General features: G+C 42.5%; 1 protein-coding gene and 1 long non-coding RNA gene across 2 annotated transcripts in view; one reads left to right on the forward strand and one right to left on the reverse strand.

Annotated features, from left to right (window-relative positions):
- Ccdc192 (coiled-coil domain containing 192) overlaps positions 1-14,182 on the forward strand; it is a 204,730-nt gene that overhangs the window by 159,188 nt on the left and 31,360 nt on the right. The gene's annotated exons all lie outside the window — the stretch shown is intronic.
- The window catches only part of LOC128112848 (uncharacterized), a 48,331-nt gene continuing 40,595 nt past the window's right edge, over positions 6,447-14,182 (reverse strand). Inside the window, exon 3 of the long non-coding RNA XR_008219202.1 lies at positions 6,447-9,078. This is a non-coding gene — a long non-coding RNA (uncharacterized LOC128112848). The remainder of the gene's footprint in view (positions 9,079-14,182) is intronic.

The raw sequence follows: 14,182 nt of genomic DNA on the forward strand, positions 1-14,182 counted from the left end.
GCTCCTCCAGCCAAGCATTCAGCAAGCCCATGACTTTGAAGTGTGAATGAAGTAAAATGCCTGCTGGCTTGCTGTCTTCTGTGTCTCTAAAGCCCCAGCCAGGTATTAATATTAAAGTTAAATGTGAGTAAATATCATAACAAAAAGTGGCTATTACAGGCAGAAGAATCACACATATACATACACATGCACACACAGAGACAGACAGACAGGCAGGCAGGCAGACGGATAGACACATCATTCTCATCCTAAACCCTGCAGTCTGTGAGTCTTACATGTAAAAGAGATTCTGGAGATAAGGTTCAAGCGGCAATGGATTTTTATTAGGTAGGCGTGTACACACGAGTTCTTAAAAGCGGGGAACCTTGCCAGTCTGTGGTCAGAGGGAAGTGAACAGGTCTGAGGGACGGAATCTTACAGACTTGGGAGATAGGGAAGGGGAGCTGGATGCCGAGGAAGGTGGACAGTCCCTAGCAAATGGAAAAGGCAAGCAGAAGAGCCCGGCCTAACTCTTCCCAGTGTATAGCCCTGGTGTCTTCCTTTGGTTTCTGTTGCTGTGATAATCACCATGGCTACAAGCAATTTGGGGAAGAAAGGATTTATTTCATTTCTGCTTACAGTACGTCATAAAAGGAAGGAACTCAAGCAGACAAGGAACCCAGAGGAACTCTGCTTACTGGCTTCCTCTCCAAGACTGGCTCATCTTGCCTTCTTAAACCACTCAGAACCACCTGCTGAGGAGTGGCAACACCCACAGAGAGCTGGGACTTCCCACATCAATCATGAATCAAGAAAATTCCCTACAGACTTGCCTGCAGGCCTACCTGAGAGAGGCAGTTTCTCAATTGGGATTCCTCTTCCCAGACAATTCTAGCAATATGAGGTTGACAAAAATGAACCCAGACACCTGGCATCACTGGGATTGGAGCCTCCTGAGACTCATGGTAGACTTCTGGACTATGTGATAAGATAAGGAATGTGTGTTCTTTAATGGTTTGTAATAAGTTGCTACACAGGAAAAAAAAAATAAAAGGAAGCTATTTTGAAGACTTCTTATGTCCTAATATGACCTGAATTTTTAGACTATGGTCATTTCAGGCCATATAGAATGCTTACACTGAAGAATTTCATTTTTCCAGTGACTGTAAATTCTCACAAAACTGGGCAATTGTGGCACGAGTTGTTAATCCCAGAACTTGGGAGCAGAGGCAGGTGGGTCTTTGTGAGTTCAAGGCTAGCCTGGTCTTCAGAGCAAGTTCCAGGACAGCCAAGGCTATACAAAGAGAAACCCTGTCTTGAAAAACAACAACAACAAAAATCCTTACTGAATCTATGTACCATTCACCTTCTCATTCCCTGTACAGTGATAAAGGGTCATGTGATCTTCTCTGGCCAATGGACTATGAGCTTAAGCAGCATGGGTTATGCTGCAGGCTAAGAGCAAGGATTCCATGTAGTCTTCTGGTTCTCTGTGTTCCCTGTACAGGCAAACTGGAAGGCCCTTAGTGAGACAGTTAGTAGCAAAGGATTTCACATCCCTGCTTCCTGACTGGTGGAAGGGGTGGGGCTTCCTGGAGAACCACTGGATTTGTTTGAGGGAAAGATACATTTTGATGTTTTGTGTGACAGAAGTTTCTAGGTGTATTTGTTTATGAAAACCAACTTACTCACTCCTTATTAGTAACTATACTCAAGATATGGGCATCCTAGGAGAAAAAGGATACAACCTATTAAGTATGACGTAAAAACTTTTTTCTAATTTTGTCGCTTCTCATTACAGGGATGTGGTGAAGCACATGCTTAGCATGTCTAAGACATTAGGCTCAATACCCAACACCAAAAAGAAAATAAACAAAATAACTTTGTCACTTGAGACAGTGTTTCACGATGTAGCTCTGGCTGTCCTGGAATTTACTATGTAGACCAGGCAGGCCTGGAACTCACAGAGATCCATCTGCCTCTGCTTCCCAAGTGCTGGGATTAAAGATGTGTGCCACCACACCAGGCTAACTTTGTCACTCTTTTTAACCTGTGGAATGTCTTCTCCTGTATAGTCCTAATTTTTATGACATGTTTCAACCCATAACTGGTCATATTGCAAATAAGTGACTATGTAATGATATCTGCATCACACTCTCTCTCACCAAGTCTCAGGGAACATCCCTGGAAGTGGGGAACAGAGAGTCTGTAATAGCCAGAAGACCAGGGGGACTTCTGTAAACATGCAATGTTCTGGACAGGACACACACAAACTCACAACAGCTGTTATTGACTACACAAGACCTGCACAGAGTCAAACTAGGCAAACTTCCAGCATGGGTGGAGGAGGGGCTCCCAAGACTCCATGCCTAGCTGAGGAAGGTATTGACAGCTTCTGAGAGGGCAACGAGCTGGTTTTCTTCAAGGGTGTGGCCACTGGTAGGGAGGTTGCCCATGTTCAAGTGGATGATGTCACAGTTGTGCACATATGAGCATTACTAACTGGACTTTGGAATTTCTTTTTAAAGAAGAGAACAAGAGGAGAGGAATATTATCAGTGGAGAAGTCCAGGAGGAGAGGAATGATATAGTAAGGGATAGATATGCTTAAAATAAATTGTATACATATATGAAATCCTCAAAGATTAGCATTTTATTAATAATTTTGTTTCCCTGTCATGGATAACATTGTTGCAGATGTGTAAAGCTGTGTAAGTTCATAATACTTGTTAGGAAAATTGCTTTTATTATCTCAAAATATTTTCTATTTAAAATATTTGCTAAGGCCTTGCTCCTTTTTTTCTTTAGTTTTCAGAGAATTTCATACAATGTATTTTGATCATATTCCCTTCCGTCCCCCAGCTCCTCCCAGATCTACCACCTCTTCCATCCTCACTCAACTTTGGGTCTTCTTTTTTCCCCATCTAGTTCAATCTGTGCAGTCAACATGCTCTTAGGTGTGCCCACCCACTGGACCATGGTTGTCCTACCTGTGGCCACACCATTAAAGAAAATCTACTGTCCCTTTCCTGGGACTTGACTCTACCCTCCTTCTCCATGCTAGGATTTTTGTCTGACTTAAGCTTGCATAGAGCTTATGCATTCTGTCACAACCAACGTGAATTCATTATGTGCGGTTGCCCTGTCAGGTCTGGGAGTCACTGCCGGGCTGTCGTTTTCTGCGTCCTCTGGATCCTGCACTCTGTTCTATCTCACCTTCCACAGAGAAATTTACCAAAAGATTCTTTCTATGATGGCAAAAATGTACAACTGACAATGAAAAGTAAATCCACCTTATATAGCCCTATCCTGAGAATTGTAATACAAAAGAAAAGAGAATAGAAGTATAGTCTGCTTTCACAATAGCAATTTAGTATTTTCTTTTTAATAGTCTGGGGTGTTAAGAATAACTCAATTCATTTTACTTATTTAATGGAAGATAAACTCAAAACTAGAGGAATCAAGTAGGCATGTAGCTAATAGAGTGATAACGCCTAAGGGCAAATCAAGTTTGGACAGAAAACAGATATTCTATGGAGGCATCTCAGGTTTACCCAAGAAATCACAGGGGAGACATGTAATACCAGTGCTCAGAACACTGAGGCAGAGAGAGAAATCAAGTCAGCCTGGGCCACATCTAGCAAGACCCTGTGTCAAACAATTTTTTTTAAAAATAAGAAATTTTTTTTAAAAAAATTTTTGCAGTAAGATACTCATAACCTACAATTTAGCATTGTAATTAGTTTCAAGTATCTGATTTAGAAGCATCAAGTAATTACAATGCTGTTACCACCACCACCACCTTCCCTCATTTCAAACTAAACTTCTCTACTGCTATAAAAATAACGCTTCTCTTTCCAACTACAGACCATTGTTCTGCTATTTGTCTCTGTACCTGCTTTAAGTAGAATCCCACAACATCTGTCTCCACGTACGTAGCCATGGATATGGGATTTCAACTACACTTTTGATGAAAGACGTATATATTATTTTATGTGTATGAGTGTTTTGCTTGCAAGTATGTTTGTGCATCCCATGAATGTAGTGCCTACAGAGGCCAGAGAGGGTGTTGGATACTCTGGAACTGGAGCTACAGACAGTTGTGAGCTGCCCTGTGGGTGCTGGGAACCAAATCTGGGTCCTCTGCAAGAACAGCCAATGCTCCTGACCACTGAACCATCTCTCTAGCCCCATGCAGTTTACTACTTTTAAATGCTGACCTAATAGTGCATTGTGCATAGTATGTATATTAAGGCTAAGTAGTCCATTAGCTGTATCATCACAAAAGTCACCACATCTAGTTTACACAGTGCTAGGAATTGAACCCAGAGTTTTATGCATGCTGGGCAACATTCCCAGGGACTCAAAACAGTTTCTTGTTGATGGCGGTGGTGGCTTTTTGGCATTTATCTGTTAGTGGGCATTCAGAACATTTCTACCTTTCAGCCATTGTCATTAATTCTGCCATGAATATTGGTGTACAAATATCTATTTGAATCCCTTCTTTCGATTCCTTTGGGTATATACATAGAAATGTAGTTGCTGAGTTGTGGACTTATCTGTGTTTAATTGTTTGAGGGGACTCTACAGTGTTTTCCACTGAAACTGCCATTTTAGCAATGCTTGCAGACCAGTTCTTCCATGTCCTCACAGGTGCTCATGATTTCCCAGGATTTTAAACTGTAATGTGATATTATGGGTGGACTTTCCCCAGATCTGTTTTGTTACCATTAAGTTAGACCTTGAGACTGAGAAACTCTCAGGATAGAGGAGAGCAGAAACTGTTCAGCACCAAGAATAGCTGTTCAGTTTGGCATCCAAATTGAGATGGCTTAAGTTCCACGGTTTGGAAGAGGAGGTGTTGCTTTTGAGGAGAAAAATAAATTTTTGGACTTTGAAACCCTATTTTTGCAGATTAGATCACTTCAAAATTCCAACATTTGACCATTTTGACCTATGAAAATGGAATGTGCTATTGTTTGTCCTGTTAATGGGCATCAAAAACTCCAAGATTGGTAAATGGGGTTTGTATCCTCCCCCTAGATAAGTAAGATCATGAGATGTCAAGTCAAAAAGTTCTTATGCTCGTGTTGCTAAGCACACTCACGAGGGCAGAGCGACAAAAGCCTTGTGAAGGTGTGTCCAGTGTCAGGTCCCTCAAAGACAGAGGGCAAGTGGCTAAGTAGTCATTTAGCTTTGGAGTAACCATTTTGCCACACAGATTGAGCCGACGACATGCCACAAGACGCCACACTGACGGCCAAAAGGAGGTGTTTTTCTAGTTCCTCTGGTCTCACACACACTGTCCAAGAGAGAAAGAAATTCTCTTGAGCCCCAACAGGGTAGTGAGTAGGTAACAAAATTGCTGGGATCCCAAGAGGCCCAAGGTTGGGATGAGGAGACAACTCTGGAACCAGGATAAAATGGGCTGGGTCAGAAATTAGAGCTTTCAGTGTCCAGCTCCCGCAGAACACTGGACGAGCAGGTGGGGTCAGCCAAGGCCTAGCCAGAGCCAAGCAGCAAAGGACACCAGAGGGTACAAAGCAAGGCATGCCAGCACAGGGGCCGTGCCAGGAGTGGACATCCTTGTGTCACACCAAAGCAAGGGGGTTAAAGACTTTATTGTGGGAAAGGGTAGGAAAGGTAGATGCAGGAAGCCCTGAATTGAGGGTCTTGTCAGAACAGTTATCCTGAATGGGCAAGTATCCGTCTGCCTCCTTCCTCAGCTCCCATCGAGATCAGTTAGAAGAATAAACCAATTATAAATTTTTAGAAACCTCTTACTGAATACCCATAATCAGGCACTTCAAAGTGGGGGTGTTGTTTGTAGGGAGAAAACAGACTTCTGTTTTTAACATGCTTGCAATTTCTTAAATTGACCGTGTGGTTTGCAGTCCTTGGGGTCGGGGGGGGGGGGGGGGGGGGGGAGCGATAATGATGGCCCCAAGCTCAACAGCTATAAAAGCAGTGAAGCTCAGCAGTTTGTTCACCATCATACCGATAACAACTGGAACACTTATATTCTCTGACATCAGGTCCTGGGCATTCCTAGTGATGAGAATTAGTTTGGATGACACTTTACATAAGTATCACTAAGACAGTGGTTTACTAAAGTTTACCAGACTGAGCATCGGTTCTTTTTTTTTTTTTTTTCTAATTTTCTGATCGAGATAGAGAAACAGAAAAGTTTAAGATTTGACAAAATAGTTTATATATTTTATTATTGTTAAAGGAAAACCAGAAAAGCAGTTCATTTCTAAAGTTTTTTATTGCCTCTTGTGGTGGCGCACGCCTTTAATCCCAGCACTCGGGAGGCAGAGCCAGGTGGATCTCTGTGAGTTCGAGGCCAGCCTGGTCTCCAAAGCGAGTACCAGGAAAGGCGCAAAGCTACACAGAGAAACCCTGTCTCGAAAAACCAAAAAAAAAAAAAAATAAAAAATAACCAATACAAATATCAATTTCAGGACTTTGAAAACATTTTCATTTTAAATGGGCACTTTACTCATTCCCCCTGTGTTTGCCAAGAGAAGTGTCTGTTAGGGCTTCTATCACCACAAGGACACACCATGACCATGGCAGCTCTTATAAAGGAAAACATTTCATTGGCGCTAGTTTATAGTCAGAGGTTTAGTCCATTGTCCTCCTGGCAGAAATTAGTGACATGTTCTTCTAGACAACATGGCGGCATGCAGGCAGACGTGGTCCTGGAGAAAGAGCTGAGAGTTCTACATCTGTATCCACAGGCAGCAGGAGTGACAGTGGCACCCTGGCCAGGCTTGAGACCTCAAAGCCCATCCCCTAGTGACACACTTCCTCCAACAAAGCCACACCCCCTCTGGCAAAGCCACACCTACTCCAACAAGGCCACACTTCCTAATAGTGCTGCTCCCTATGGGCCTATGGGGGTCATTTTTATTCAAACCACCACAATAAGGAACCATGTAAAACAAGTTAGACCCAACAGAAGGTGATTGCTGAGGAGGAAATGCCAGTCTTTCTGGGTTCCTAGGACCAGTTGGGGCTGCACCCTGGGCCTAAAGCTAGATACTAGATACATCTGGTTTTGTCTTCACATCTGCAAGATAACATATAACTTTATGGCTATTTTTTGGAAATTAAGTAAATATCTTATTTGTGTAGTTTTACAAGTTTTTGTGTAAGAACGTATTGTATGCTAAGCATTCTCCCATTCACCTGACCTTTGCCCTCCTCTCTCTTGACTCTCCCACTCCTGTTCATTTGTTCTCCTAGACAACATCATTTCTACATTCATGGCATATACATAACTGACTTTATGTATCAATATAAGATCTACCAGCCACAAATGAGAAAAAAAACCCGTAATATTTGTCTTTCTGTGACTGACTTACTTGGCAGAACATTATCTCCAGTTCCATCCATTTTCCTGCACATGAAAAACTTCATTCTTCTCAAAACATTTCATTTTTATATTGTGAGCATGTGTGGCATGGGAGTGGCATGTGTCATGGCATACATGTGGTGGTCCGGAGGATTAGCTGTGGCAGTCAGGTCTCTCCTCCTTCGAATGTGTGGGTCCTATGGATTGGACTCAGGTCTTCAGGAAGTAGGTGCCTTGGAAGTAGGTGCCTTCAACTGCTAAGCCACCTCCCTAACCCAACTTCGTTCTTTATAGCTGAGAAAAAATTCCATTGGGTATATAAACCACATTTTCTTTATCCATCCCTCTGTAGTTGGACAACTAGATTAGTCCTATAATTTAGCTATTGTGACTAATGCTCCGATAACATTAATGTGCAAATACCACTGTGTTGTGTTGACTTGAAGTCCCTTGGGTAAATACCCAGGAGTGGTATAGCTGCGTCATTTGGAAGATCTATGATGAGATACTATAAAATTCTCTGTTGTTAAACTAAGTCACTGTTTAGACTCTGTGGGCTTTTGGCCTCCTCACTCATTCTCAGGATGATTGGCAGTTCTTTATACTGGTTTCCTAAGTAAATTACCAGGAATGCAGGCTCCAATTAAACCAGCGCTTTACCCTTCGCCCACTGCTTTCTGTCTTTGTTAGCAAGGGAATGGTATGGTACAGCATTCAAGGAAACTTCAAGCTGAGCTTGTGCAGGGTGGGTAATAAGGAAATCCATAGAACAATAAAGTCCCTGTGTTGAAGTAGGCATTGTTCAGAATTAGATAAGATTATTGGAGTTTGAATAATTGTGTGGAGAGTGATTCTCCCAAACATTCCCAGTGCAGGAACAGGACTTTCTTTTCCCATGCAGGAGTCATATGAAAGGTGGTATCTATTAGTGAAGAGTGGACCACTAACTGTCCAGATCACAGGGTTTCACATGACCCCATGCACAGACTGACAGCAGTATCCTGCCAAAGTAGAGCCCATGGGGAATAGGCCTTTGAGGTTGTTTAAAAGTGGTAGGCTGTGAGAGAGCAACATATTTCCTTCTTAGAGCTTAATTTAGCTGGAAACAGAAGATAGGCAGAATGTGTTTCCTGTAGTCTTGTGTATTGTGTAATTTCATTAGATATAAACAAACTTGCTCTGACTCATTGAATCAACTGACATATTTACTTCTATGTAAAATGTGACCTTCAAGCTATATATAGCACATAGCCCAAAAGAACACTTTTTAAATAGCTCCCCAAGTGTTCCATTACAATTGTCGCAATCATCAGATCCCACAACAAAGACCAACTTCAGAGGCATACGTTGTCCTCCTATACCATTGCACAGACATTGGAACACTCTGTGTAGGCCATGGGACTGTTTAACCCTTAAAAATGTGAAGCAGGTAACATTGTCAAGGAGTTCATATGTCAGTGCACAGGACTAAGATGTAGGTAAAAATAAATAAATAAGTAAGTAAGTAAATAAATAAATAGCAGTAATCCCGGGTCTAGGGAGATGGCTCTGTGGGTAAAAGGCACTTGTCACAAGAAAGTCCAATAGCCTGAGTTCGGATCTCCAGAACCCACATGGAGCCACAATACAGTAGGATGGTCTGGATGATTTCCAGCTTCCCCAACAAGGAGATGGAAAGTGAGACAAAGGAATGTCCAGAAGCCAGGCAGCTAACCCCGCTTGCACAGCACTGAAGAGAGCCTGTCGAAAACAAGGTGAAAATGTAAGGACCGACGCCCAAAAGTTGTCCTCTGATTTCTACATGTGCACCATGGTACGGGTGCACCCATACCCACATACACAAGCAAGTACTCCCCCCACCCCACGTCCTCACACATTTAACACATATAGACACACAAAGGAAAAAATAATTTAGTGTGTTCTGTTGGCTAAGGAGAAATGGGGAAAAGAGTAACTGCCTTGTATTCTAGGGTGTCCTTATGAATCTGGAGATGGGACCATTTACCCAGAATCCAGTAGTCCCCTGTCCTTTTCTCTAACCTATCAACAGAAACGTAAAAAAATGGCATGTCTTACTTTCCCTAGCACTACAAGTTTGTGCCCTCTGTAATGTGTAGGTATCCACTGATAGATGTAAATAGAAAAGTGTTTTTTTTAGGTCCACAGATAAGACAACATCCATAATTAAAAAGAAAAGTGTAAATGCTGCAATTTTATTTTCTCTTGTTTTCAATGTTGCACGTAATTTTTCCGAAGCATTTACTTGTTCATTTGCCTTTATCCTCCTTATCTCCTCCTCTCCTCAATGATACTTGACCATTACCATTGGGTAAGGAAATGCTACTGGCCTGAGACAGGTCTTCTGACTGTCATTCCAATAGCGGCCTTTAAAAGCATTGGTTAGGAGTTCTCGTTAACATTATATAATTGTGGGGTTGTGTGATGGTTATCTCAATCGTCAGTTTGATGGGATCTACAATTGCCTAGGAGATGAGCCTTGGGGCACACTCGTGGTAGATTAACTTGATTAGATTAACTGAGGTGGGGAAAACTTGCCTGCTTATGTGTGGCACCATTCATTTCTGTGTTGGGATCCTGGCCGGCATATAAAAAGGAGGGCTTTTTTGAGCTGAGGGAGAGCATTCACTGCTGTCTACTCTGGACTGTAGACACAATGTGACCAGTTGCTTCAAACTCCTCCTTGTTGTTGGTTGTGTTTTGGCTCTTCTTTTTGGGGGGGGGGGCGCCACCCAGCTCCCAAATAAATCACACACGGAGGCTTATTCTTACTTATGAATGCCCACCCTTAGCTTGGCTTAGTTTCTAGCCAGCTTTCCTTAAATTAACCTGTCTATCTTTTGCCTCTGGGCTTTTCCCCTTCTCTTACTTCTGTAAATCTTACTCTTACTCCATGGCTTGCTGTGTAGTTGGGTGGCTGTCCCCTGGAGTCCTCCTCCTTCTCTGGCTGTTATCTCTTTCCTTCTCCCAGATTTTTCCCTCTATATGTTCTCTCTGCCTGTTAGCCCCGCCTATCCTTTCTCCTGCCTTGCTATTGGCCATTCAGTTCTTTATTAGACCATCAGGTGTTTTACACAGGCACAGTAACACAGCTTCACAGAGTTAAACAAATACAACATAAACAAAAGTATTACCGTAAAATAATATTCTACTACACCTCCTGCCATGATTGCCCCAAGATGGACCATACCGCCAACTGTGAACCAAATGCAAATCTCTAGGCTGCTTTCATCCAAACACTTTGCCACAGCAGGAAAGGCAACTTAGGTTGAATAGATGTTTTCTCCCTATCCCCATTAAACAGATTCTCAAGTTTAGGGGTGGGGGTTGAGGGGGAGACATTGTATTTTGAGTTTCTAAAGAAGCATGTTTTAGAGAGTATATCAGAGAGAGTGAGATCTTAAAGTCTTGTAGGAAGCCAAAAATGTTAGAATAGTGAGCAACTGTGATGAGCAGGCTTCCCAGCAAGGCATCCATCCCATCTGTTATCACTTAGGTACATATGTAGCTTTTATATGCAGACAGAAGGCTGAACCCAGGGTCTCACACATGCTAACTGAGCACTCGTCTACCAAACTATATCCCTAGCTTTTTCTTGAGGCAGGGGTCTCACTAAATTGCCCAGGTTGGTCCTGCTCCCTCTGCAGAGCAGGCAGGCGTTGAACTCCCATCCTTCTGCCTCAGTCCCCTGAGTGGCTGTGTGTACAGGCCCATGGTATCCTGTCTTCTATCTAGGATGGATTCTTTCTGGTAACAAGGGAGAATCACTGAAGCCTCATATCAGTGTCCAGGATTGCCCCAGAAGGAATGCTTCTTCACTCTCAGATTGGTTCTTTAAAGCAAGCAGACATTTCTTGCTATAATCTTTCCATTTTTACTTTTTAGGATTTCTTTTGTGTGTGTATGTGTGTGTGTGTGCGTGTGTGTGTGTGTGTGTGTGTGTGTGTGTGTGTGTGTGTGTGTGCCTGTGTATATGCTCAAGTACATGCAGGTGCCCTTGGTAGCTAAAAGATGCCATTTACATCTCCTGGAGCTGAAGTTACAGGCTGCTGTGAGGCACCCAGTGTGTGGGCTGAGAACCAAACTCTGGCCTTGTGCAAGAGCAGCAAGTACCCAGCCATCTCTTCAGTCCATTGCCCCATTTTCTGCCCAGCTCTCATGGTGCTCTAGCGCTTTCAATGAGGCTTCCTAAGGAAGTCAAACAATGCAAAAGCCTTCCCTCACCATAGTAATAGCTCGCTGACATTTTCAACAGCAAAAGGACTCTTATGTTTCCTGTGTGAAATTTCCAGCGACAGCATGATTTGAGTACAAAAATTAGTAGTTTGGGAGTCTAACGAAAATGAATCTGAGTCTCAGTGATTGTTAGCTGGTGGCTGGGACTGATTGTGTAAAAGCAGGGATCCTGGTGCCTATTTTAAAGAACTTAAAAGCCCCAAGAAGCTCTAAGATTCACAATGCACATGAGGAAAGGGCCTAAGGAGAACTCGAATGTCAAGGCCTTTTGCTGTGTTTTCTTTAAAATGGCGATCTCTTCCCTGTGATCTAACTGTTCCTCTTGTTTGAATTAACATATTAACATGAAAAACATTTGCCTCTTCCCTGTTGGCCCCTCGGGGGGACTAGCAGTTCTACATCTTGAGGCCTCCTCTCTTACCACATCAAAGATAGAGACTATGCCGAGTACCCTGCAAAGGAGATCTTCAACTTCGTTTCTACCTACACTTCTGCTTTCAGTGAGAAATAGAAGTGAGGTCAGATTTTCAAAGCCAGATGTCATCCCTCTAGTCAGCTCTGGTGTGGTTATTGTCTATTCCGAGAGGTTTAAAATGCGTGCAAAGACTTTAGACTTTCTAGAGACACAGCAGAAGGTGAGCAGTGAGAAGAATTTTCTCCTAGATCTCCGGAGATCTGGGGTAGTTAACAAGAACAGGCTGTGGAGATTGTGATCTGCCATCCCTTCCTGAAACAGAACCAGATGACCCAGGTCTTCAGCCAGTAATTCTCCCGCAATAGGACACACGGAGAACAGAACCAAGTCACCACTGAGCTTCTTGATTTCTTCACCCACCTCAGGTGGAGTTGGGTGGGAAAGCCACCCAGCCACGGGACTGAGTGGGACAGAGGTTCAATACCTCTGCCAGACTGTCAGAGTGCTTCGACATTTACTCATCCACGCATTTATACAGGCGTGCGTACAGATGGAGATAGGAATTAAAATAATGGGTAAGGGGAATTTTTCCAACTTGAAAAATGTTCCAAGGCCAAAATAAGTGGTCCTTGGCAATTATAGCAGAGAGAACAAGTAGGAGGGGAGATTGACCTTGATAGTGAATGTCATGGAGGAAACAAGGTTCACATTTCTCAGATCCGGAAAGCTGATTTGATCAGGGTGTTTATAAATGGAGCAATACGAATGCTTGTTTAATAAACCTTGACTCACAGAGCCACAGACAGAAATCACTTCTATGCTGCCTACACAGCTACTACAGGTCTCCAACTCTTTGTCTGAACCTTGAGGCCCTGTGTTTCTCAGGATGCAGAGTTTCTTAAATTGGGAAGGCAACCAGGTAGGGCCTGGGACAACATTCCATCATGAAACACACCAATATTTACATTGGATGTGATGTGGAAGCCCTGTAAATAGTCTCCCTGTTCAGGTCAGGTCTTACTGCCAAATGAATTGAGATCAAGTCAGCTGTAGATATAACCAACTGTCTTATTAAATAAGAAACACAGAGCCGATTCAGAGAAGAAAGCCAAGAGGTCAGAGCTAAGAGCCTCACCCTTCCTGATTCAGCGATCCTCTTCAGCCAAGAGAGCTCTCCAAAAGGGACCTACTTCCTGTGTGTATGTCTTTATATACTCTAGCTGTTCTGCCTTCTCATTGGTTGTAAACCCAAACATGTGACTGCCTCGTCACTGCCTGTATGTACTGCCCTCCAGGTCCTTAAAGGTGTGCGCCACCGCCGCCACGCACTTGCTATGGCTCTAATAGCTCTGACCCCCAGGCAACTTTATTCATTAACATACAATTAAAATCACATTTCAGTACAAGTAAAATACCACCACATTTCCCCTTTTCTATTTTAATAAAAAGGAAAAAAAAGAAAAAGGTTATAACTAACAAAAGAAAAACTATATACAAAAGTACAATTACTATATACAATATATACAAGTAATAAATGTCTAAACAATGTCTAGTCCATTTGTATTTGACAAATTCAGAGAAAATAATTTCATTATCTATCCTATTTTGTTAAGTCCAAAATGTATCTAATTCACTTTCTATCCTAATTAATCTTCAACTATAACTAACTAACCTTCAACTATAACTAACTAACCTTCAACTATAACTAACTAACCTTCAACTATAACTAACTAATCTTCAACTATAACTAACTAATCTTCAACTCCCTCAGAGACCCAAGAAGGAAATAATATTAGCTAACAAAAATAAAAACAGAAAGTGCATGCAAGCAACTTCCAAAAAATTTGTGAGTTGACAGAAACAGCCAGCTGCCTGGACAGTCACCTGAGGTTTCTCCGCAATGCTGGGGCATCATCTTCAGCCTATAGACTTAGCATATCTGACAGACTCATTTGTGAAGTAGGATGTACACAAGGTCAACAGTTCAACCTCACATTGGGTGAGAGCAGTCCATGTACCAGAAACACCTGAATTCCACTAGTGTCATGTCATGATTCAGGATTTTAAATTCTGGAAATTGTTGATGGTTTTTTAATTCAACTGTCCATTCTTCTTGGCTGTGTATATATGGCTTCATCTCAGCATCCCGTTCTTCTCCACATCCCTCTATCAAAT

Source organism: Peromyscus californicus, unplaced genomic scaffold (genome assembly GCF_007827085.1).
Source record: "Peromyscus californicus insignis strain IS unplaced genomic scaffold, ASM782708v3 Scaffold_17__1_contigs__length_78620276, whole genome shotgun sequence".
In the NCBI taxonomy this organism is placed as follows: Eukaryota; Metazoa; Chordata; class Mammalia; order Rodentia; family Cricetidae; genus Peromyscus; species Peromyscus californicus.